The following is a 27,927-nucleotide window of genomic DNA, read 5'->3' on the forward strand; positions in this document are numbered from 1 at the left end:
TCAAGTATAAATTTCCTTATGTTTAGTTAGGGCTGAGGACCAGAAAAAGGCATTGGCACATTCTTCACATTTGTAGGGTTTTAAACCAGTGAGAATTATTACCTTATGTTTAGTAAAGCTTGAAGACAGGTTAAAAGATTTGCCACATTCTTCACATTTGTTGGGTTTCTTTCCAGTATGAATTCTCTGATGGTTAGCAAAAATTGAAGACTGCCTAAAGGCTTTGCCACATTCTTCATATTTGTAGGGTTTTACTCTACTATTAATTTCCTTATGTTTAGTAAAGCTTGAAAACAGTTTAAAAGATTTGCCACCTTCCTCACATTTGTAGGGTTTCTCTCCAGTATGAATTCTCTTATGTGTAGTAAGGATTGAGGATTGGCTAAAAGCTTTGCCACATTCTTCACATTTGTAAGGTTTCTCTCCAGTGTGCATCCTCATATGACTAGTTACGGTTGTGACCCATAGAAATGCTTTGCCACATTCTTCACATTTGTAGGGTCTTTCTCCAGTATGAATTACCTTATGCGTACTAAGGTGTGGGGACCAGCTAAAAGCATTGCCACATTCTTCACATTTGTAGAGTTTCTTTTCAGTATGAATTATCTTATGTATACTAAAGTTTGAGTTTTGGCTAAAAGATGTATAGTAAGGTTTGAGTTTTGGCTAAAAGGTTTGCCAAATACTTCACATTTGTAGGGTTTCTCTCCAGTGTGTATCCTCTTATGTCTAGTTAAGGTTGAGGACTGAATGAATGCTTCACCACATGCTTCACATTTGTAGGGCTTCTCTCTAGTATGAACTCTCCTATGTTCAGTAAGGTCTGAAGACCAGAAAAATGCTTTGCCACATTCTTCACACTTGTAATGTTTCCCTCTAGTGTGAATTCTCTTATGTTTAGTAAGGGTTGAGAATCAGGTAAATGCTTTGCCACATTCTTCACATTTGTAAAGTTTTTCTTCAGCACAAATTATTTTATGTGTAGTAAGGGTTGAGTGTTGCCTAAAAGCTTTGCCACATTCTTCACATTTGTAGGGTTTCTCTTCAGTATAAATTTTCTTATCGTTAGTAAGGATTGAGGACCAATTAGAGGTTTTTCCACATTTTTTACATTTGTAGGACTTCTCTTTAGTATAAATGCTTTTATGTTGGGTTTTGTGTGAAAGCATGCAAAATGACTTGACATATTTTTTACATTTGAAAGGTTTTCTTCCAGTATGTCTTATTTTTGTTTGTTTGAATTTAAAAATTTATAAAAGACTTTCAAACATTTACCACACTGAAATACTTTGCTCTGAATAATTGTGAAACACTTAAGTCCATTATAACCTTCTTTGTGCACCTGACACTCATCCACACTTTTACAGCCATTTCTGAACAGTAAATTCTCATGTCCACATTTTTCATATCTTCTCAGTATTACTTTTTTTTTTTTTTTTTTGAGACGGAGTCTTGCTCTGTCGCCCGGGCTGGAGTGCTGTGGCCGAATCTCAGCTCACTGCAAGCTCCGCCTCCCGGGTTTACGCCATTCTCCTGCCTCAGCCTCCGGAGTAGCTGGGACTACAGGCGCCCGCCACCTCGCCCGGCTAGTTTTTTGTATTTTTTTAGTAGAGACGGGGTTTCACCGTGTTAGCCAGGATGGTCTCGATCTCCTGACCTCGTGATCCGCCCGTCTCGGCCTCCCAAAGTGCTGGGATTACAGGCTTGAGCCACCGCGCCCGGCCAGTATTACTTTTTAAAAGGAATATTCCATGCCCTGCTCTGGCCAGAGGTCTTAAGCAAAACGAGGGCATATACTTGAAAAAAAAATTAAAAATAATAAATTACTTCACCTACTAGACTCACATGAATACAGTTTTAAAATCTTACCTTTAAAATTATACATAATACACAGGCCGGGTACGGTGGCTCACGCCTGTAATCCCAACACTTTGGGAGGCGGAGGTGGACGGATCACGAGGTCAGGAGATCGAGACCATCCTGGCCAACACGATGAAATCCCGTCTCTACTTAAACAAAAAACACACAAAAAAATTAGCCGGGCGTGGTTGCCGGCACCTGTAGTCCCAGCTACTCGGGAGGCTGAGGCAGGAGAATGGCATGAACCCAGGAGGCGGAGCTTACAGTGAGCCGAGATCGCGCCACTGCACTCCAGCCTGGGTGACAGAGCGAGACTCTTGTCTCAAAAAAAAAAAAAAATTATTCATAATACATAAACAAGAGGGCATTGCAAAATACCACAAGCTCTAATTCTTTTATAGATACATAAATGTAACTAAAATATACAGACCCAAATATAGCTGCAAAAATTTATAAATGAGTTACGTGTGTGCAGTGTTCGAGGTGAGCACATACACACACAAAAAAAACACACAAAGAAAAAAAAGAAGAGTTAAATTCACCCAACACAGCTTTTCCTGCTTCCCACTATAACATAGTGCCTTTAGAAGTAAATTCCTAACTCTTGGTTTCTGTTTTAAAAGAAAGCTAAAATACTGGCACATTCATTGTTATTTCTGACTTTAAGGGACCTTTTCTGACACTTGTTTCAGTCTCTCATGACATAAAGTGCTGAAAGACATGGTGGCATATTTTGAAATGAGAGTTTGAGTCAGCTGAGATAAAAAAAAAAAAAAAAGTTAGAGCAGCAGAAAGACTGCAGTGCCACAGAAAAGGAACAGGTGTAGCATGTGATTACTGACTTCTACAAAAAATAAACACAAAATTTCAGACATCACGTGTCCTAAGAATATGTGTGAGAAACTCCCATAATCACCAGCCAAGACAATTGTTTTCAGACTATGCCAGGACAGAACTACATTATAAAGATTTTGACAGGTAGCTTTTTTTAACGTCCAAATTGCAATCAAAGAGTATAATATATACAAAACAGGGCAATATGATCCCACCAAAAATATCATAAAATTTTCTGAAAGAAACCATAAAAAAATCAGAGGTATAAATTAATTTTAATAATTGGTAATAAATTGAATAGTACTCACTGATTAAAATAGGAACAGAGACAACTATGGAAATTGAGAAAAATGAGGACAAGAACAAAAATATTTAAGATTTCAAAAAAACAAAAATTGTGGAGGTAAAAAATAAAAACAACTAATAGATCACTATGATGTAAAAAAAAAGAAGCACAACAAACTAGGATCACAGAAAGATATTTATAACAAACATATATATAACTGCAATTTCAAGTCAAAGACAAAAAGATTATCTTTGAAGCTGCAAGATAAAAGTGATGTGCCAGGCCAGGCGTCGTGGCTCCTGTCTGTAATCCAGGCACTTTGGGAGGCAGAGGTGGATGGATCGCCTGAGGTCAGGAGTCCAAGGCCAGACTGGCCAAGATGGTGAAACTCTGTCTCTACCAAAATGACAAAAATTAGCCAGGTGTGGTGGTGCATGCCTGTAATCCCAGCTACTCAGGAGGCTGAGGCTGGAGAATCACTTGAATCTGGGAAGTGAGAGTGAATTGAGGTCACACCACTATGCTCCAGACGGGCTGGGGAACAGAGAGAGGCTCAGTCTCCAACAAAAAAAAAAAAAAAAAAAAAAAAAAAGGAAATGCTATTTACAAACATAATCTAATGAGATAATCAGTGAACTGTTAACAAAAATTTTGCATGACATAAAGGAACTGTGTTATGGAGTCACGAAAAAAGGTGTTAAAAAAATACCTATTAAATGAGAATTATACCATCAGTGAATCTATCCTGCCAAATAAAAAAATAAAAACCTTCCAAAGTAATGAAATTCTAAAAAGGTATATTAGAACTGCATATGCACTACATATAAAAGGTGTTAACAACAGTTCCTTTTACTGAAAATAACATGATTTTAAAAACTACACATAATTACATAAAAATACATTATTTTCTGGGAAAGATATGCAAATACACAAAGTAGAATTTCTTAGCATTATCCTAGTGATGCAGAAAACATTTTTAATTATTCTCTGAAATTTGAATGATAAAAGAATAGAAATCATTATAAACATCAGTTAATGAATATACAACATAGAAAGATATAATTAGCAACATCAATGACAAATTTGAGAGAAGACGTAATAAAAAAGAATTTTGGTATGCAACTTGTTTTTCTACCAGATTAAAATGCACTGCTGTATCTTTTAAACATTATATGTAGTCCCCAAGGTACCACAAAAATATTTGTATAAATACACAAAAGAGGTTGGGCATGGTGGCTCATGCCTGTAATCCCAGCACTTTGGGAGGCCAAGGTGCGTGGATCACCTGAAGTCAGGAGTTTAAGACTAGCCTGACTGACATGGAGAAACCTCGTATCTACTAAAAATGCAAAATTAGCCAGGCATGGTGGTACCTGCCTGTAATCTCAGCTACTCAGGAGGTTGAGGCAGGCAAATCGCTTGAACCAGGGAGGCAGAGATTGCGGTGAGCCAAGATCAATGCCACTGAACTCCAGCCTGGACAACAAGAGCAAAACTCAGTCTCAAAAATAAATAAATAAATGAAAATAAGTGAAAGCATATCAATACAAACATCAAAAAGACACAAAGATGGAAAGAGAATAAGAGACAAAGATGTAATAATCAAATAAAATATATAATAAAATAACAGTAAGTCTTTCTAATAATTAAAAAAGACTGGAAGTGGCAGGATGGAAGTAGACATTCCATGCAACCATTACTCAAATGAGAGCAGAAACAGTCAAAATAATATTATGCAAGCTACATCTTAAGTCAGAAAGTATAATGTTTTATAAAATGTGCTTTAAATTGAAACTCCAAAGAAACAAAGAAGGACATCAAAAAAATAATAGATTCATTCACTGGGAACCGATGACAAATTTGTGTATGTGTGTGTGTGTGTCTCTCACATTAGGGTTCCAAGTACATAAAGCAAATACTGATACAATGGAAGAAACACATAGAAAGCAATATAATTAGAGCAAGATATTTTAATACCACACTTTCTGTAATAAAAATAAAACGAGAAAGAATGTTAATAAGAGAAGAGACTACTTAAAGGCAGTATAAAACAATTATTCCAAACAGAGTTATACAGAACACTCCTCAACAACATCAGAATACACAACCTTCTCTATAGCTCATACAACATTTCCCGTGATAGACCACATCTTAGGCCAAAAAGGAAGTCTTACCAAATTTTTTAAAAGTAAAATTCTATGAACTACATACTATGATCAAAATGGAATGAGTATACAATGATAAGAGAAAAAAAAACACAGAAAAATTTACAAATACATAGAAATTAAGCAACACACTCTTGAGTGTGCTCTTATACAAAGGTTGAAATATTTAATATTGCAAAGAGTCCATCCTGCTCAATGCAATCTACAGATTTAATGCAATATTTTTCAAATTTCTCATTGCATTTTTGAAGAAATAGAAACAGCAACCTCAAAAGTATATAGAAAATCTCAAAAGAAAAATAAACTACCCAACAATATTACAAAAAAAAGAAAGAATGCTGCAGGCATTAAAGTGTCTGATTCAAAGCACATTACAAAGCTACAGAATTAAACAATTTCATATGAGTATAAAAGTGAAAAAGTAAACTAATAAAATAGAATGCAGCACATATACAAACTTTCACATATATGGTCATGTAAGTAGTCATTTATATACTCATAATTATTGCAGCATTGTTACTGTAAGCCAATAGGTAAAAGCAATGTAAGTATCTTTCAATAAATCATTCAGTAGATAGAATTTGAAATATAAAAATTCTTCCCAGGCACCGTGGCTCACACCTGTAATCCCAGCACTTTGGGAGGCTGAGGCAGGTAGATCACAAGGTAAGGAGCTGGAGACCAGCCTGGCCAACATGGTGAACCCTGTCTTTACAAAAAAAAAAAAAAAAAATACAAAAATTAGCTGGACACGTTGGCACGTGCCTGTAATCCCAGCTACTCGGGAGGCTGAGGCAAAAGAATTGCTTGAACCTGGGAGGTAGAGGATGCAGTGAGTAGAGATTGTGCCACTGCACTGCAGCCTGGGTGACAGGGCAAGACTTTGTCTCAAAAAATAAAAATAAAAATATCTGGAATATACTCAGTATTCAAAAGCAGGAAATACTCTACCAAAATATAAATCTTGATGGCATTATGCAAAATGAAATGAGCCAATCACAAAAAGACAGGTTTTATAACATATATGAAGCAGTTAGATTGTTAAAAACAAAGAACACAGTGGTATTGGCAAAATGCTATAAAACAGAAAAAACCGGGGCCAGGCATAGTGGCCCATACCTGTAATCCCAGCACTTTGAAAGGCTGAGGCAGGTAGATCACCTAAGGTCAGAAGTTTGAAACCAGGATGGCGAACATGGTGAAACTCCATCTTTACTAAAAACGCAAAAATTAGCCAGGCATCGTGGCGGGCACCTGTAATTCCAGCTACTCAGGAGGCTAAGGCATGAGAATTGCTTGAACCTGTGAGGTGGAAGTTGCAGTGAGCTGAAATCATGCCACTGCATTCCAGTTCCAGTCTGAGTAGCAGAGCAAGACTCCATCTCAAAAACAGAAAAGCGGGGGGAAGGGGTGTGGAGAAAAGAAGAAAAGTTGGTACTTGTTGTTTAATATGTATTAAGATTTAGATTTGCAAGATACAAACATTTTAGCAATATGTTGCATGACAATGTCAAGATAATTAATGACTAAATATTTAAAAATATTTTGTGGTAAATTTTGTTGTTATTTTGACAAGAAAAAAATAATAATATCTAAAAGAGATAGAGTTATGATAGTTTTAAATTATATTCAAATCCAAAAGTCTTTCTCCCACACAAAAATCATATAGATTTACAAATAAATAGGTAGTTGAATTATAAGAATTTCATGGGCTTAGCATGGTGGCTCACACCTGCAATCTCAGTACATTGGGAGGCTGAGGCAGGCAGATCACCTGAGGTCGGGAGTTAGAGACCAGCCTGACCAACATGGAGAAACCCTGTCTCTACTAAAAATACAAAAATATTAGCCAGGCATGTTGGCACATGCCTGTAATTCCAACTACAAAGGAAGCTGAGGCACTAGAATCATTTCAACCCAGGAGACAGAAGTTGCAGTAAGCTGAGATCGTGCCATTGCACTCCAGCCTAGGCAAGAAGAGCAAGACTCCATCTCAAAACAAAAAACAAAAAACAAAAAACAAAAAGAAGAGAATTTGATGATGACTCATCTACACCGTTCACAACAAACCAACACAACAAATATACAAGTTACAAAAAAAAACGAGGATAACATTTATTTTTGTACACAGGAAAACAAACATAGAGATAATTCTATTGGAAAAAGACATAGAACTCATGCATATTTGACTTTGCTCTACACTGTCTTAAATTGCACAAAATTAAGTATTAGCATGCACGATTATAATAAACACTAAAAATAAAAACACAATTAACGGATGTGTGGTGGCATACCCTAAAATATATAATAGAAAAATCTATAATTGCAAAACAAAGTTAAAACATAGAATGTAAAACTTACTAGATACCTTGGGGGGCCAAGGCAGGAGGATCATGAGGTCAGGAGATCAAGACCATCCTGGCTAACATGGTGAAACTCAGTCTCTCCTGAAAATACAAAAAAATAGCTGGGCATGGTGGCGGGTGCCTGTAGTCCCAGCTACTCAGGATGCTGAGGCAGGAGAATGGCATGAACCCGGGAGGCAGAGCTTGCCGTGAGCTGAGATTGTGCCACTGCACTCCAGCCTGGGCAACAGAGTGAGACTCCATCTCAAAACAAAAACAAAACAAAAAAGGAACAACTTATTAGATACCATCAACTAGATTTAGGAAATTTTAGAAGAAGAAAATGAAGAAAAAAAACACAGAGGTTATGTGAAGATAAAAAAGGGTGAAAACGTCCCAAATTTTGATGTAATTAAAAAAACAATGTTTTTAACCAATACTTGATTTAAATTTATTTCACTTTAAAAAGAAGATGAAAATAAAGAATTTCCAAAATAAAAGGTGAAGATGTTCATCACCACTAGCACAGTTCTACAAAAAAAATGGTACATGGTGGCCAGGCACCATGGCTCATGCCTGTAATCCTAGTTTTAGGAGGTAAAGGCAGTCAGAACATTAGAGACCAAGAGTTTAAGATCATACTGAGACTCTGCACACAAAAAAAAGAAATGCTAAAATGAGTTAATTTTGCTTAAAAACAAAATAATAATGAACACCATCATAAAACTGAAGTAGAGGGTGTAGAGAAAACTAGTCCTTAGCCCCTCTCCTACCATGGAGCAAGGATGGGAAAAATAAGTTTTCCTCCTCTCCCAGCTTCACCGTCCCTTTAGTAATTTTTCCTTAGTGAAACTCAAGGTTACTTCACAACAACTCCAGTTTCTCTGTTCTGGGCAACATGACAAGGTCACAAGATGAGCTTGAGTAAGACGTGTACCAGCTGCAAGGCCTGCTTTAGTTTGTTAAGTTCCTGTTTTCCTCCCAATGCAGCTGCAAGGTCAGTATAACCTGTCACTATTAAATTAACTGCCTTTTTTCTGCTTCTGTGAGCCTGCTTGCTTGCACCACAAGTCTTGAGCCACTAGATGGCCACCATGCACATATAAAAGACAAGCCCTGTCTTTGTCCAGGGCTCAGCTTTTTGGGTGTGAAGCCACTGAGCCAGTGCGCACCTTAATAAAATCCTCCAGTTTCACCCACTGGGCCTCTTCTGCCTCCTGTTTTCTGCAACATTTTGGCGAGCCAGCCAGGAGATGGAGATGACAGGTTTGCTGTCTACATTGCCTGTGGGTATGAGGCCCCAAGTAGGGATGGGCCCACGACCTCAGGTGCCATCAGGGGAACTTAAATGTGAAGAAGTGATTGGCTCTCCCATGACCTGGTGGTGCCCTCGCAGACAGCACAACAGAATCTAAGGGGCTACAGGACGATTCCAGGAATAGTGTGCTACAGGACCACAGTAAGGTTTTGGGGCCCAAGGCAGGAACCGTCCCATAAGGACAGAAGGGGAGCCTGATTATCTCCCGAGGTGTAACTAGTAGACCAACACAGGACGCAAGAGTGGTTTGTAAAGTCGGGGAAACTTATACCCCAAGTGACCAGGGCATGAGAGTGGCTCGCGAACTCAGTTAGGAAAGAAAACTGGGACTGGGGTGGTGTGTGAGTGTGTGTGAAAGAGATGGTTTCAGGGGGAACCAATGTGGACAGTGACATGTGGGGGCCACAGGTCTCTTAGTATAGACTGTATGCTCTGAGCGAATTGTGAGACCAACCGGGACTAGCGGTGATCCACATATGGCTTACGGAGGTGCCCCACAATTTAGTAATTGTGAGGGGATTAACAAACTCTCCAAAGCTAAGCAGCATCTGAAAACTCCCATGAGGGGGATGGTTTAATCCGTCTGAAGCAAAAGGAAGAGTGAATGTGTTGCGCTGCAATGCGGAGGAAATGGAAGTCACCAAAACCCACCCCATTAGAATGTATGTTAAGGAACTTTAAGAAAGGTTATTCAGGGAACTATGGAATTAAGTTGACCCCCAGAGGCTGAGAACTCTCTGTGAAATACAATGGCCCTCTTTCGATGTTGGATGGCCAGCTGAAGGAAATGTAGATAAGGAAACAACTGCTGTGTATTTAAGGTGGTAACTGGGGTCAGAGGACAGCCAGGGCACCCAGACCAGTTCCCTTATATTGACTCATGGTTAGCTATAGTACAGACTCAGACTGCACGGTTGCAGTCTTGCCAGGCAGCTTTTTGCAAAATGCTCCTGGCTCAAGCTGAGCCTAAGCTACCAAAAAAAAAAAAAAAAAAAATCAGCTTTGCTGGAAGCTTCAGAGACAAAGAGAAAGCCACGGGAAAGACAGGAAAAAACAGTTTTGCAGGAACCCCTCCTCCCTATGCACCATCCTCCCTATGCACCAATCTACCACCTTTACCACGGCTGGCCACTGAGCAGCCGAACTCAGATGGTATTATGCCCCAGGCTACACCTTAAAGGGGCAAATCTGAACCCCTGTCCCAGGAGGTAAAGAAGGAAGTCAAGATGATCAAGCAGGCTGCCTTCGATCTGCCCACACCAGAACTTTGCAGATGCCCCTCCAGAAAACACAGGGACCTATTATGATGACAGGGCCAGGCCCAAGGGGGGCAACTGACTTTTATTTACCAGCCTTTTTCTACCACTGATCTACTAAAATTGAAACATCACACCCCCTCCTACACGGAGAACCCCCAGGGCCTCATAGATCAGGTGCAGTCTATCTTCCTAATGCACAATCCAACCTGGTCAGATTGCAGGAAGTTCCTCCTAACACTGTTTAATACTGAGGAGTGCAAAAAGATAGCCCAGGCAGCTCTCTGCTGGCTGGAAGCCAGTGTGCCTGAAGGTAACCTTAATGTCCAGGCATATGCTCAGGGCCAATTCCCAGAAACAGATCCCAACTGGGACCCAAATGATGCAACCCAGCTTCCACACCTGCAAAGGCACTAAGAAGCACAGCTACAAGGATTGAGGGAAGGTAGAAAAAAGGCAATCGATATAAGGAAGATCTCTGAAGTACTTGAGGGAATTGATGAGCGCCCTAGCCAGTTTTATGAGAGACTCTGTGAGGCATTCCAGTTTTATACTCCAGTTGACCCTGAGGCTGCTGAAAATCATCACACAGTGAATACAGCATTTGTAAGACAAGTCCAGGGTGACATCAGACAGAAGCTGCAAAAGCTAGAGGGTTTTGCAGGCATGAATGCCACCCAGCTTATTGAAGTGGCCACCAAGGTGTACGTCAACTGTGACCAACAGGCAAAAAAGGAAACAGAGTGGAGGCTTAGGAAAAAGGCCAACCTGTTAGCAGCAGAAAGGAAAATTAACATTGTAAAGGGATGCAAATGTGGATGTGGGTGTGGGTGTGGGTGTGGGTGTGGGCATGGAAGTGGCCAAGTTGAACAGGGAGCCAAGAGACTGCTGAGGCTAAAGGGAGGTCAATGTGTGCGGTGCAAAAAGGAACACTAGAAAAATCAATGTCCAGAGGGCACTGAAGAGAATGGCAAAGGCTGTGAAACAAAGAGGCCACCAGCCAAGGGCTGCCACACCCTGAGGGAGCCAGATGTTGACCTGATTGGGCGGGCAGAGACTGAAGAACATGAAGACTAGGACCAACTGGGCTCCTTCTCCCTAGGCCCCCAGGAACCCATAGTCACATTAGAAGTGGGGGAGGGGAGGAAAGAGCCCCTCCTCTGGGAGGCAGACCAGGAAAAAGCATTTAAACAAATCAAAGAAGCCTTAACTCGGGCTCCAGCCCTAGGACTGCCAGATCTAACTTAGCCTTTCTTTCCACAGGCTCACGAGTGAAAGGGAATGGCTTATAGCAGTCCTAACTCAGGTCATGGGATCATGGCATCATCTGGTGGCATACTTATCCAGGCAGTTGGACTCCATGGTGCTGGGATGGCCCCCATGTTTCAAAGCACTAGCTGCCATAGCCTTACTGGCAAGGGAAGCTGACAAACTAACTCTAGGACAGCAACTAACAATCTGAGTATCGCACTAAGTTATAACATTAGTGGATCAGAGAGAGCCCCATTGGTTATCAGATCCGAGAATGACTTGGTACCAAGGGCTTCTATACGAGAATCCTCGCATAACTCTAGAGACTGTGAACACGCTAAACTCGGCTACTTTGCTCCCAATTGAATCAGAACCAGGAGGTACCTCTTCATTGCTGTACAGACACAGTCAATGAGGTATTCTTAAGCTGGAGAGAACTAAAAGACCAACCCCTCAGAGACCCAGATATTGAGTACTTTACAGATGGAAGCAGTTTTGTACTGGAAGGAGTCCAATGGGCCTGGTATGCAGTAGTAACACTGCACTCAGTGGTAGAAGCTCAGTCTCTGCCCATAGAAACTTCAGCCCAAAAAGCAGAGCTGATAGCTCTAACAAGAGCCCTTTTGCCAGCAAAGGACAAAAAGGTCAATATTTATACTTATTCCAAATATGCTTTCGCCACACTGCATGTCCATGGAGCTATATATAAGGAGAGAGGAGGACTTTTAACTACCAGGGGCAAAGAAATAAAATACAAAGGAGAAATTCTACAGCTCTTAGATGCTGTATGGGCCCCAGAGAAGGTAGCTGTTATGCATTGTAAAGGACACCAGAAGTCAGGGACACTGGAGGCCAAGGGAAATGGAAAGGCAGAGAAGAAAGATGGACAGCAATGACTGCTCCACACTCTAGAAAACAAGCCCTGACCATGCCTCTCCTCCCGGAATCTCCCCTCCAGGAGACCCCAAGTTACTCTCCAAGTGACAGCACCTGGTTTGCCCAAGAATCTGGAGAAAATATTGAAGGAGGATAGTGGAAATTATGTAATGCGAGACTAGCCATCCCTGAAATGGTGGCCCCCAAATTTGTGAGGCAATTCCAGCAAGGAACTCACGTGGGAAAAATGGCACTAGAGACACTATTAGGACACCATTTCTATGTGCCACGGCTCACTGCCATCACATGAACCGTTTGTGAAAAATGCCTACTTGTGCCCAGAACAACTTATTACAGGGGCCCACCTTGTGAAAGGCCCTTGGGGATTCAGGAAATAGGGGCCACACCTTGTGAAAATCTGCTTATGGACTTTACTGAGTTGCCCCTAGCAGGGGACTATTGATACATGTTAGTACTTGTCTGTACCTTTTCAGGATGGGTCAAGGCTTTCCCCACCAGGACTGAGAAAGCACAAGAAGTAACTAAAGTACTGTTAAGAAACATTATCCCCAGATTTGGACTGCCCCTAACTCTAGCATCAGAAAATGGACCGGCATTCATAGCCAAGATAGTTCAAGAACTAACACAGCTATTAAAAATAAAGTGGAAGTTACACACACCCTACTGGCCACAGAGTTCAGAAAAAGTCGAACACATGAACTGGACACTCCAATAGCTACCAAAAATTTTTTGCCAAGAAACTCATCTAAGGTGGGATCAGGTCCTGCCCATGGTCCTCCTCCGAGGGAGGTGCACCCCCACCAAACAAACTGGGTATTCACCCTGTAAGATCTTGTCTGGCCAATTTAAAGGTGATCTATGTGAACTAGAGGAATTAACCTTAAGGAGACAGATGCAGGCTTTAAGAATAGCCATGCAAAAAATTCATGGCTGGGTATGGGAAAGAATGCCCATAAGCCTCGCAGACCCAAGTTAACCCTTTAGACACTGGGACTCTGTTTAGGTTAAAAAATGGAATCCAGCAACACTGGGACCCATATGGGATGGGCCCCATATTGTCATCTTATCTACTCTTACTGCTGTTCAAGTTGCAGGAATCATGCCTTGGATTCATCACAGTTGGCTGAAACTGGTAGTCTAGGACAAGTGGACCAGCCAGCAGGACCCAGATCATCCAACCCAGCTGATCCTATGACGGGACCGAGGTGCCAGTGAAGACTACAACAGCCCTGCTCTGGTCACTTCGGAAGCTGACCAGTCTACGCACGGCGGAGGCTTGAAGAAACAACAGCCCTGCTCTAGCCACCCTGGGAGCTGACTCGTCTACGCATGGCCAAAGCTCAAGGCATCATCAGGAAAGTAAATGTGGTTAGAAATCTTAGGTCTAGAAACTTTCCTTGTAATATTAATTGTTTTACTATTGTCCTGTTGCTTTGCTCAACTTCCTCCTCTAGGAAAGGACCTCTTCTCTCCATGCTGGGTATAAACATGTTATTCATTACTTTTGCTACTCCCCTTAAACATGTTAAAGGGAGAATCCTTAGAAGGATGCCCCCACTGCACTGACATTACGTGGACAGGAAACACCATGACTGGAACCCTGTTGTACCACACTTATTATAGGTGTGCAGGGACGCATTGAGGAACTTGTACACATAACAGATAACCTACTCAATCTGCAACCCAGGAAGTGGCCAGCCTTATGTATGTTATGACCCAAAGTCCTTACCTAGAACCTAGTTTGAGGTTCAAGTCGGGTCAAAAGAAATAAAAGGGAAATAACCATAAAGAATTAAAAAGCTAATGAATGGCCCCCTGAAAGAATAATGCAATACTATGGCCCAGCCACATAGGCAAATTGATCATGGAGATACCGCACCCCTATTTATGTGCTAAATCGCATCATATGGTTGCAGGCAGTACTGGAGATCATTATAAATGATACTGCAAGAGCCTTAAATTTGCTGGCTCGGAAATCTACAGAAATGAGAAATGCCATTTAGACTACCTCCTAGCCCAAGAGGGAAGAGTATGTAGAAAGTTCAACCTAACTAATTGCTGTCTAAAAATTGATGACAATGGAAAGGTCATCAAACAAAAAGCTGCAAGAATTCAAAAATTAGCCCATGTTCCAGTCCAGACTTGGAAAGGATGATCTCCAGATTCCCTCTTTTCCCTCTTCAGCGGTTAGTTCTCATCCCTTGGAGAATTTAAAACCTTAGTAAGAATAGTTCTAGCCATATTAGGAGTCTGCCTCATACTCCCTTGTCTCTTATCCCTCCTTGTCAAAAACATCTAAATGGCTATAGATGCTCTTGTAACCAGGCAAACTACTACACAACTAATTGTTCTAACTAAATATCAGCCTTTGCCAAATGAAGAAAACTTGCCTTTTCATGAAAAATTAAGTCATAGTGATGGTTTCTATTAAACCTCATTTATAAAAAGCGTTAAAGGGGTAAATGAAGTACAGGATGTAAAGAAAACTAGTCCTTAGCCCCTCTCCTCCCATAGAGCAAAGATGGGAAAAACAATTTTTCCTCCTCTCCTAGCTTCCCCCTCCCTTTCGTAATCCTTCCTTAGTGAAACTCAAGGTTACTTCACAACAACTCCAGTTTCTTTGTTCTCGACAACAAGATGAGCTTGAGTAAGACATGTACCAGCTGCAAGGCCTGCTTTAGTTTGATAAATTCCCGTTTCCCTTCCAATGAAGCTGCAAGGTCAGCATAACCTGTTACTATTTGATTAACTGCCTCTGTTCTGCTTCTGTTAAGCCTGCTTGCTTGCACCATGAGCTTTGTGCCACTAGATGGCCACCAGGCATGTATAAAAGGCAAGCCCTGTCTTTGTCCAGGACTCAGCTCTTTGGATGCAAATCCACTGCACTGGTGTGCACCTTAATAAAATCCTCCAGTTTCACCTACTGGGTCTCTCCTGCCTCCCATTTTCTGCAACAAAACCATATATAAAATAAAACTCTATATTAAATGTAAATATACAAATATAGAAATCTGTACTATCATAATGATGCATAAAACCCTTAAAATTCTTCTGTAGAATATTTAAAACAGAATACAATCTGCATACATATGTTAATAAATACACAATATAAAATAATTTTTATTTGTTTATTTTATTTTGAGATGGAGTATCACACTTGTTGCCCAGGCTGGAGTGCAATGGCGCAATCTCGGCTCACTGCAACCTCTGCCTCCCGGGTTCAAGTGATTCTCCTGCCTCAGCCTCCCGAGTAGCTGGGATTATAGGCATGCCCACCATAACTGGATAATTTTGTATTCGTTAGTAGAGATGGGGTTTCTCCATGTTGATCAGGCTGGTCTCAAACTCCTGACCTCAGGTGATCCACCCACCTTGGCCTCCCAAAGTGTTGGGATCACAGGCATGAGCCACTGCACCCAGCCTAAAAATCTGTAATATTATTAACAAACTGAAAAATACAGGGGTATAATTTTATATTCAATTGAAGTTGTCATGAAATTAAAATATATTTTTTGAATTTTAAGATGTTTAATGTAAACTCCATTTTTTTAAGATAATATGGTTTGGCTGTGTCCCAATCAAAGTTTCATCTTTAATTCCCACATGTTGTGGGAGGGATGTGGTGGAAGGTAATTGAATCATGGGGGCAGGTATTTCCTGTACTGGTCTCATGACAGTGAATAAGTCTCATGAAATCTGACAGCTTTATAAAGCAGTTTTTTCACACAAGCTCTCTCTCTCTTATCTGCCACCATGTGAGACATGCCTTTCACCTTCCATCATAACTGTGAGGTCTCCTCAGTCACATGAAACTGTAAGTCCAATAAACTTCTTTCTTTAGTAATTTGCCCAGGGTAAGGTACGTCTTTATAAATAGCATGAAAACACACTAATAGACAACATGATTATAAAGATAATATTTAAAGAAAGTATGCAAAACAAAATTAGAAAAATAATTGAAACACATCACTACACAACTGAAATAAAATTTAAGGCAATAAAATAGTAAATAAGAAAAAACATACCACTCAGGAACACATAAAACAGTAACAGTAAAACCAGTAACTTCATTTTTAAGAAGTAGTTTTAAATATAAATTAATTAAATTACTTAATAAAAAGAAATTAACCTCAGGACTTTGGGAGGTTAAGGTGGGCTGATCACTGGATCTCAGAAGATTGAGAACAGCCTTGACAATGTGGCAAAACTCTGTCTCAACCAAAAATACACAAAAAACTGGCTGGGCGTGATGCTACACACTTATAACCCAGCTACCTGAGAGGCTGAAATGAGAAAATCTTCTGAGTTTGGTAAGTTGAGGCTGCAGTGAGCCATGATCACAACACTGCAAACCAGCCTGGTTGACAAAGTGAGGCCCTATCTCAAAAATAAGTGAATAAACAAGTAAATAAATGAAATTATAAAAAGAAAAACGAAAACGCTTTACTGGTTTAAGAAAAAAGCTAAGAGTATGTTGCCTACAAGGGAATCATTTTAGCACTAAATCAAATAGGCTGAAAACCACAGAGTGAAAAAAAACAAACTGCATTTTATGAAAATAGTAACTACAACTGGGTAGGTATTAGACATAATATGTTTTAAGTCAAGTGCAATGTGAGATAAACATTGATATTATATACTCATAAAATAGGTTGATTTACCATAAATCTATAACTATTATATCTATCTCCCTAGCTGTATGTATACGTATACATAACATAAGGGCTCCAAAACATATAAAGCAGGCCGGGCGCGATGGCTCACGCCAGTAATCCCAGTACTTTGGGAGGCCAAGGCAGGCGGATCACCAGAGGTCAGGAGTTTGAGACCAGCCTGGCCAACATGGCAAAACCCCGTCTCTACTACAAATACAAGAATCAGTCGGGCGTGGTGGCAAGTGCCTATAATCCCAGCTACTTGGGAGGCTGAGGCGAGAGAATTGCTTGAACCTGGAAGGTGGTGGTTGCAGTGAGCCGAGATCATGCCACTGCACTCCAGCCTGGGTGACAGAGCGAGACTCCATCTCAAAAATAAAGAAATATATATAGAGAGAGAGAGAGAGAGAGCGCGCAAATATTAACAAAATTAAAACAAGAAATTCATAGCAACATAATTGTAGACATCAAGACCCCAGTTTTAATAATAGAAAATTCAGATTAAAAAATCAATAAGAAAACAAAACCTAGACAACATTATAGACTGTATTAATCATTTTACATATAGAAGAATACCTGAGAGTGGGTAATTTATAAAGAAATAAAGATTATATGGCTCACAATCCAGCAGACTGTACAAAAAGCGTGTGCCAGCATCTGCTTCTGGTGAGTGTCTCAGCAAGCTTACAATCATGGTTGAAGGCAAAGACCTTCAAGACATATTTGATACAATAGAATATTATTCAGCCTTAAAAAAAAATCTTGTCACATTTAAAGATACACTTTGAGAATATTATGTCAACTGAAATAAGCCAGTAACGAAATCATAGATATTATGTACATGTCACATAATAAGAGACAGAGCAAGTATGAGATGAAGGAGCCAGGTTCTTCTAATAAATCTGCTTTCATTTGAATTAATGGAGTGTAAACATTTGGGTTACCAAGAGGATGGTGCCAAGCTATTTATGAAGACTTTGCCCCCATGACCCAAACACCTCCCACCAGGTCCCACATCCAACATTAAGGATTACATTGCAGAATAAGGTTTGGAGAACATGAACATCAAAACCATATTATAGACCAACTAGGCTTAAGAGATGAGTACAAAACTTTCCAGTCAAAAGCAAGAGAATACACAATATTCTTATTTGCACCTGGTGTATTCTGTTAGGACGTATACTAAGTTTTATTAAATTTAAGAATGCCAGCTAGGTGGTGTAGCTCATGCCTATAATCCCAACACTTAGAGACCAAGGTGGGAGGATTACTTGGAGTTAAAAGTTTGAGGCCAGCCTGGGCAACATAGTGAGACTCCATCCTTACAAATAATCAAAGAATTACTCAGACATGGTACTTTATGTTTGTAGTCCCAATTACATGAGACACTGAGGTGGAAAGATCACTTGAACCCAGTAGGTTGAGGCTGCAATGAGCCAAAATCATGGCAGTACACTCCGGCCTGGTTGACAGAGTAAGATCCTGTCTCCAAACAAAAACAACAAATACAACAACAAATAAATTTAAGACCAAAATTACACACTTTGTGTTTTCTGACCAAAACTGAATTAAACTAGAAACTAAAACTAAAAAAAATTCCAAAAATATATGAAAATAAAACACACTCTTCAACATATGTTTGCTCAGGAATCAAAAAATAATAATTTTTCAGCGTTGTCAATACAACTGACAGTGCTAAACAAATTCAATATAATCTTCATAAAAATCCCAATAGCAGTTTTTTAAAGAAATATTGTTTAAAATGTTAAAATGTTATTATGACCTATAGCCAAACACCCATGAAAAAGAAAAAAGGTGCATTATAATTTCTCATTTTGAAACACATTAAAAGCAACAATAACAAACACAATGTGGTACTGACACAAAGACAGATAAACAGACGAAAGAACAGAATACAGCGCCCAGAAATGAACCCTTCGGAATATGGCCAAATAATCTCCCACAAAATTGACATGAGCACACAATAGAAAAAAGATAATCTTTTCACAAAATTATTTTAAAAACTGAATACCCATACTGATAAAGTTCAATTATTTCCTGAAACCATAAGTGAAAAATCTTTTAATCAGACATAAGAAGATAAGTTCTTTTTGTTTTCTTTTTTCTTCTGAGATGGAGCCTTGCTCTATTGCCCAGGATGGAATGCAATGGCATGGTCTCAGCTCACTGCAACCTCTGCCTTCTGGATTCAACCAATTCTTCTGCCTCGAGCCTGCCACCATGCCTAGCCAATTTTTATATTTTTAGTAGAGATGGGGTTTCACCATATTGGACGGGCTGGCACGGTGGCTCACACCCAGCATGTTGGGAGGCCAAGTTGGGCAGATCATAAGGTCAGGAGTTCAAGACCAGACTGACAAACATGGTGAAACCCTGTCTCTACTAAAAATACAAAAATTAGCTGGGTGTGGCGGCATGTGCCTGTAATCCCAGCTACACAGGAAAATCGCTTGAATCTGGGAGGCAGAGGTTGCAACAAGCTGAGATCACCCTACTGCACTCCAGCCTGGGCAACAGAGTGAGACTCTGTCTCGAAAAAAAAAAAAAAAGAAAGAAACCCATGATGATTGTCAGTAGAAAACAAGGAGGCACCCATTATTATATGTTATAAATGTACTTCTTATAATTAAAAATAAAATTATTATCAAATACAGCAATTCCATTTATTAATCTGTATCTAAAATATGCAACATAGGACCTTCAAGACATATTTGATACAAAGGAATATTATTCAGCCTTTAAAAAAAGTCTTGTCACATTTAAAGATACACTTTGAGAATATTATGTCAGCTGAAATAAGCCAGTAATGAAATCATAGATATTATGATTTCACTTATGAAAGATATATAAAATAGTCACACTCATAAAAACAGAAAGTGGAAGGGTGTTTGTTAAGGGCTGGAGAGAGTATAAAATGAGTAAAAGTTATTTAATGGATACTGAGTCTTAGTTTTACAAGATATAAAATTTCTAGAAGTCTTTTGCATAACAATGTGAATACAGTTAACATACCTGAAATATACAACTTTTTTTTTTTTTTTTTTTTGAGACAGGGTCTCAATCTGTCACCCAAGCTTAAGTGCATGGCACAATTATGGCTCACTGCAGCCTTACACTCCCAGGCTCAAGTAACCCTCCTCCTCAATCTCTCAAGTAGCTCAGACCACAGGTACACACAACCCTGCTTGGCTATTTCTTAGAAAGAAAAATGTTTGTAGAGAGGGTGTCTCCACATTTTGCCCAGGCTGGTCTCAATCTTTTGGGCTCAAGCAATCCTCCTGTCCTGGCCTCTCAAAATCCTGGTTTTACAGATGTGAGCCACCACCATGCCTGGCCCTGACATGTGCATTTAAACATATTTAAGAAGCTAAATTATATGTTATGTGTTTTTACAACAATTACTTCTTAAAAAACTGAAAAAAATACCAAATTATAAATCTTTTAAAAAATTACCTCCAAATCACAAAGTGTTTGTCTCACACAAAGGAAATACGTATTCATCATTAAACACATGGCGAAAATGAGACTATTTCCAAGGCTACTCACTTAGACAAGATAAAACCAACATTGAAAATGAGCTAAGAGGTGGGGCACAATGGCTAACGCCTGCAATCCCAGCACTTTGAGAGGCTGAGGTGGGCAGATCACCTGAGGTCAGGAATCCGAGACCAGCCTGACCAAGATGGAGAAACCTCGCCTCTAATAAAGAAAAAAAACAAAATTTGCTGGGCATGGTGGCACATGCCTGTAATCCTAGCTACTTGGGAGGCTGAGGCAGGAGAATTGTTTGAACCCTGGAGGCAAGAGGTTGCAGTGAGGCGAGATAGTGCATTGCACTCCAGCCTCAGCAACAAGAGCAAAACCCCCATCTCAAAAAAAAAAAACCAAAAAAAAAAACAAAACAAACAAACAAAGAAAAAACCAGAAAAAGAGAATGAGCTAAGAAAGAATATATACAAGATAAGCTATAACAAAACTTGGGGTCACATTTGCAGATACAAACACACAAATATATATAATCTGATTGTGACAGACATATGGCTCATTTATCTTTTAATTAAACCCCACTTTAACTTAAAGTACACAAACAGAATTGTCAATTGTCTAAAATTATAATACATAAGTAAAACTAAAAACAATAAACTAATAGTAAGAAATTTACAGTAAAAAAGACAATAATATAGTACTACAAGACAATAATAAATGTTTACTCATAAAATCTAGTTGGTAACATCAATGTACATTAACAAATAATTTGTCTAGATAACTGCAATGTTTGGCTGTAACTGTGCATTCCTGGAAGGCAGGCATTTTTTTTTTTTTTTTTTTATTTTTTGAGACGGAGTCTGGCTCTGTGGCCCAGGCTGGAGTGCTGTGGCCTGATCTCAGCTCACTGCAAGCTCCGCCTCCCGGGTTCACGCCATTCTCCTGCCTCAGCCTCCCAGTAGCTGGGACTACAGGCGCCGCTACCTCGCACGGCTAGTTTTTTGTAGTTTTTAGTAGAGACGGGGTTTCACCGTGTTAGCCAGGATGGTCTCGATCTCCTGACCTCGTGATCCGCCCGTCTCGGCCTCCCAAAGTGCTGGGATTACAGGCTTGAGCCACCGTGCCCGGCCCGGCAGGCATTTTAAATTACTGGTATCTATTGTAAGGTAATAAAATTTCAGAGAAAATGAAATACAATCATAAACAGGAGATGCTAATGAAAAACTTTTAATAGATAAGCATTTAAAAGAAACTAGTGTCAATTTTTGTTTTAAATATTTGCTATTTTTACCCAAAATAAAACTACTGTAATCCAAATATAGAAGCAAACAACACCTTACATTGTGAAATTATACATATATTTAGCAGAATAGGGTTAGAGCCTCATATACAAAACAAATATTTGGGGAATAAACTATGCTATTATTTAGATATAGGCTGACAAAAGTAGTTGAAAATTTTATAATTCCTTTTTGCCTGCCTGCATACTAATTATCTAATTTAATTCAGGCACAACATGTAAATTCTAGTGTATTGCCCTAAATGTCTGAATCTAAAATTACAGACAAATTTGAAGTAGAAAATAGAAAGTAAAAATTTATATAGAGGGTGACATTAATAAGACCAAAAACAAAAAAAAAGGCACCCTATTTGCTTATCCCCTGACAGCAAGAAAATTTGTCAGCCATTCCTAATGAAAATGCCTTTTTGAGAGAACCATGCATCATGGTTTACACTGGTAATGACAGCTACATGATACATTAACAAATTGCTTGCAGTCAAAATATTAAGACATGCCTGGGTTATGTAACAAGACCACATCTCAAAAATAAGTGCCTTTGGCCAGGCACAGTGGCTCACATCTGTAATCCCTCACACCTGTGATCCGAGGTAGGTGGCTCACCTGAGGCCAAAAGTTAAGACCAGGCTAGCCAACCTGGTGAAACTCCATCTCTACTAAAAACACAAAATTTAGCTGGGTGTGGTGGCGGCACCTGTAATCCCAGCTACTCGGGAGACTGAGGCAGAAGAATCACTTGAACCTGGGAGGCGAAGATTGCAGTGAGTCAAGATCGCGCCACTGCACTCCAGTCTGTGTGACAGAGCGAGACTCCGTCTCAAAGAAGAACAAGAAAAATAAAAGTGCCTTTAAGAGAGTTCTGAGATCCAGGAAGGGAGTTGTGAAACTCTGCCAAAGCCCAAGATTGAAGGTAATTCTGTTTAGAAGATAGGCCCTTATTCAGGTGGCAAACTACAGGAATACTATTTTTGGCTACAGACAAGAAAATGTTCCACCTAACTTGGTTCCAGTGAGAATTTTGAACTTACTCTGTAACCATCCCAAACTCTTCCCAGCCACAGTGTGGGGGAGGTCCTGCCCTTCCAGAGGCCTTGAGGAAGATACCTATTTACAGCCATGCTGGTAGGCTTGCAGACCTTGGCCTTTACTGTGGTCCCTGAGGCAGTTCCGTGACTCATTTCCAGCTCCCTGAGCCACAGTTCATGGCCGGTTCTGCCTATGTAGAAACCCAAAGTGACCTGGGAAAATTCTCTCTTGTAGTCAGTGAAAGCCATGCTCATCCACATCCTGATATAAAGTCCATCATATGCAGACCCGACTGCAGAAACCTGCCCCTGGGTCTGCAATGCACAGCAAAGTCCTGAAAGATATTCACTCTATCCAAAAATTAACTGTCCAAAAATGTGAACTACAATTATCCAAGCCCCTTTTAACAAGACAACTAAAGGTGGACGCTTGTGCAAACCCAGCAGCCTTAAGACCAAGCTACACCTCTTCTTCACTACAAAGCCAGAGGGCATTCTATCACATTGGGGGCCAAACAAAAATTTATTTTTACTTTCTGAAACCAGTTTATAAAATCTTGAAGAGGTGTTTGCTCCTTTAAATTTACAGACTCCATTGCAAAACAATTGTTTCTTATTGTCAATGCTTCTATTTTAACATAGCACTGAAAGTATGTGGAAGAAGAAATAGTCAAAAGAAAAATTTAAAGTCATTGATATTGAAGACCAAAAGTAAAACATTGCTCTTGGTAGATCATGTAATCTTATATCAAAAAAACCATAAACAGTACATTAAAACCTGTTTAAACTAAAAATATAAAATTAACACACAAGTATAAGTTATGGTTCCATACACTTAAAACAAATGGTCTGATAAAATAGAGAAAAAAAAATCTTATTTACAATAGTAATGAAATAATTAATTTTAGAACAAATTTAAACAAGGAGCTTGTAAATCTTTTAAGTGAAAAATAAATCAATGAAAAAAATTAGACAGGACACAAATAAATTTAAAAATATTTCTACTGAAAGAATAAGTATTGTGAAACAGCTATATTATCCAAAGTGATCTCTAGATTCAATAAACTCCCTGTCATAATTCCAGTGTTTTTTTTTCACAGTAATGAAAAATACAATCCTAAAAAAAAAAATGAAACTACCATAAACTTTGAATAGCCAAAGCAATCTTAAGAAAAAAGAACAAAGCAGAAAGACATCATACTTTATAATTTCAAACTATATTTCAAAACTATGGTAATGAAAACAGGATGAAATGTGCAGAAAAAGTGAACAAGAAAACCCATGAAACAGAAAGCACCACTCTCATGCATTTCAGACGTGATGTAAAAAGAGAACTTAAAAATAGTTTAACATAGAGTATCTCAAAATTATGGAGATATCTGTCCACATAAACAAGAAAAAAAAAAAGTCAGATTGTACACTCTTTTTGTATGTCATGAACAGTACTTTAGCTGTCACTGTAAATTTGAAGGAAGAACATTGAAAGGAAATTAGAATTCTTAGAAATTTTATAAACATAAGACAGAAGACGCCCCTATGTGAGAGTAAAATTTTTTAAAATTTTCAGGCTTTTGAGAAACTATTTCCTTTCTAACACAGCTTCCCAAATCACTTTAAGGACTTGCTTTCTTCTTGACTTGGACCCCTCATCCATGTCATCTGTTGTATTCACTCTCACCTACCTGGGGGTTCATCCACCATCTCATGTCACTTCATATTCCAGGGCTCTTTTTCTTGCTCCAGACAGGTGATCAGGTCTGGCTTAGAGACAGCAATACCTGTTTTATTAAAAATAACTAACATGAATCTTACTCATAATTCTCCAATTACCAACTTAGTAATGTGTTCAGTAAAGAGGATATAATAGAATATTCTAATAAATTTATCCCAATATACTAATTTATAACAGAAATGTTTAAGTATTTAGAAAACACTTTTATTGGTTGGGTACGGTGGCTCATACCTGTAATCCCAGCACTTTGGGAGGCCAAGGCAGGTGGATCATGAGGTCAGGAGTTCAAGATCAGCCTGCCCAAGATGGTGAAACCCTGTCTCTACTAAAAATACAAAAATTAGCTGGGCATATTGGCAGGCGCCTGTAATCCCAGCTACTCAGTAGGCTGAGGCAGGAGAATCGCTTGAACCTGGGAGGTGGAGGTTGCAGTGAGCTGAGATCATGCCACTGTACCCTAGCCTGGGTGACAGAGCAAAACTCAAACAAAAAAAAAAAAGGAAAAAGAAAATACTTTAATTTTGTACGTTCTTAATTTCACTGCCTGATACGACTGAATCAAGAATTGCTGATGACAATTAGATTTTAAGGCATGAGTAACAATATTTTATGCAACTAAACTTCTGAAATTACCAATAATCTAAAGTGAAGGACACAGATCAGCTCAGGAATGTGGAAAGTTCAAGTCAAGATGAAACATCTTGAAGAAATTCTCTTCTAAACAGACAAATCCCCAGGATTTTCTGGAAAACAGAAATTTGAAAGCATAAATTACCAGAAAACATCCTACAAAAGAGAAATGAAACCTTTAGTTTATATAAGGAATTTTGTATTAAAGTTATCCTCACCCAGGAAGGCCAGGTTTTCATCACATTCCTCTATAAATTCTGCTGTGCAGTGTCCAGGCACTGCTACTCCTCCAGAGAGAATTCTATGGCCACATCCCTAAATGTCAGCAGTCCCTGGAAAAGACACACAAACACACATACTTACAAAGTGGCTACTGGCAGAATTTTCCATTCAACTCAAGGTAAAATCAGAAAGCGAATAGAACTGATTCTAACTTATAAGAGGGACTGAAATTATCCAATAAAATAATTGTCAAAACACAAACGTTTTCTAATGTATTCTCTAACTCTGAGAAAAAAGAGTGGCATCATATCCACAAATCAGTGTATATATGACACTTGTCTGGATGATAAAGTATAAAATTGAGGGCATAAACACTAACATGTACATTTTTGGGGGACTATGTTTACATAATACAGAATGAATTGTGTATGTTTTTCAGATGAAAAAGACATAGCTGTTTACATTTTTCAGACAAAATAGACATGTTGACTTAGAAGGTAACACTCGAATTTTAATGTGTACAATAAACCAGACATCTTGTTAATGCAGATTATTTTTTCAGGAGATGTGAAATAAAGTCTAAGTTACTGAATCTTTACCAAGTTTACCAGTTATGCCAATGTTTTGGCTCCAAAAGATCATTTTGTCAAACATCCAGTAAGTGGAAGAGTCTGTGTTTTTTTTTAAGTTTTTCTGGCCTGTAAACAAAGATGAGAGCTTTCATTTACCAAAGAAAGATAAATACAAAGAAAACCTCAAAAACAGGGCAGCTGCCAGATTAAATGTGATGGTTTATGGACATCAGCTGCATAAAGATACTTAATGAAGGCCGGGCGCGGTGGCTCAAGCCTGTAATCCCAGCACTTTGGGAGGCCGAGACGGGCGGATCACGAGGTCAGGAGATCGAGACCATCCTGGCTAATACGGTGAAACCCCGTCTCTGATAGAAAATACAAAAAACTAGCCGGGCGACGAGGCGGGCGCCTGTAGTCCCAGCTACTCGGGAGGCTGAGGCAGGAGAATGGTGTGAACCCGGGAGGCGGAGCTTGCAGTGAGCTGAGATCCGGCCACTGCACTCCAGCCTGGGCGGCAGAGCAAGACTCCGTCTCAAAAAAAAAAAAAAAAAAAAAAGATACTTAATGAAAAGAAAAAAAAAAAAAAAACTCTATAGCGAAAAAATCTGTGAGAGCTTACTAAGCAAGTGAGTTATTAACATCAAATGCACTAGGACAAGTTTTTATAGTGTGCTGATGCACCCAGAAGGACACAGCATCACTACTGAGATATTGCCCCCACTAAAACCAGTTACAGTCTGAATTTAACCGTAAGAAAACATCAGTTGTATGGAAAGTTAAAGATACAGATATCTTCCATGTTCTACAATTTTTAATAGTGACTTTAAGTAGTCTTTCTTTAGCAACCAAATAAGCAGGTATCTCCTGATAATTTTTGTTTGTTTGTTTGTTTTTTGTTTTTTGTTTTTGTTTTTTGAGACTCAGTCTCGCTCTGTCACCCAGGTTGGAGTGCAATGGTGCGATCTCGGCTCACTGAAACCTCTGCCTCCAAGGTTCAAGTGATTCTCCTGCCTCAGCCTCCTGAATAGCTGGGACTACTAGCGCGTGCCACCATGCCTGGCTAATTTTTTGTATTTTTAGTAGGGACGGGGTTTCACTGTGTTTGCCAGGATGGTCTCAATCTCCTGTCCTTGTGATCCATCCGCCTCAGCCTCCCAAAGTGTTGGGATTACAGGCATGAGCCAAATTGCACAGCCACTTCTTTCAGAACTTTCTGGGTAATAAATGCCATTCTGTTTAAATGAGCATTTTCTTAATCGTGTAATGCCTCAAAATAATAAAGAACACAGAAAAAACCGCAACATTACATGCTCTCCATCTTTACTAAGAACCCCAGGTTTTCCCCATAGAAATATAGAGTATCATTGCTGGATGCGGTGGCTCATGCCTATAATGCCAGCACTTTGGGAGGTTGAGGCAGGTGGATCATATGGTCAGGAGTTTGAGACCAGCCTGACCAACATGGTAAAACCCTGTCTCTACTAAAAATACAAAAATTAGCTGAGTGTGATGATGCATGCTTGTAATCCCAGCTACTCTGGAAGCTGAGGCAGGAGAATTGCTTGAACCTGGGATGTGGAGGCTGCAGTGAGCCGAGATCATGCCACTGCACTCCAGCCGGGACAACAGAGTGAGATTCCGTCTCAGAAAGAAAGAAAAGAGAGAAGAGAAAAGAAGAAAAATATTGAGTATCCACAGTTATCCATGTTCAACAGCCAGTCAATATTTTTAATATTGCAGATCACAAATTCATGGTGAGAATTCTGCATGGCATATAAGAAGCCATGATGTACAGAAGGCTGTGATATATAGAAACGAAGTATTTTTCAGAGACCCTCGACTATCATAAGCATTTGTAAAAGTAGTTAAGAAAAACTCATTAGGGAGAAAAAACACAAGTATAGAAGTGAAGATTTGCAAGTACTAAACACATGGCAATCCAGGAGGCAGAGTGGACACAGCTCTTGATGTCAGAAATGTTTAGCTGAAAAAAAGTAATTCTTTCTCTTTCTCCTCCTCCTCTAGAATTATTTCTCAGATGACACTTTCTGGACTAATTATACCTGCAT

General features: G+C 39.3%; 1 pseudogene; it reads right to left on the bottom strand.

Moving 5' to 3' along the window:
- Positions 1 to 27,927, bottom strand: LOC111530800 (annotated as a pseudogene).

This window comes from Piliocolobus tephrosceles, chromosome 21, assembly GCF_002776525.5.
Source record: "Piliocolobus tephrosceles isolate RC106 chromosome 21, ASM277652v3, whole genome shotgun sequence".
Lineage (NCBI taxonomy): Eukaryota > Metazoa > Chordata > Mammalia > Primates > Cercopithecidae > Piliocolobus > Piliocolobus tephrosceles.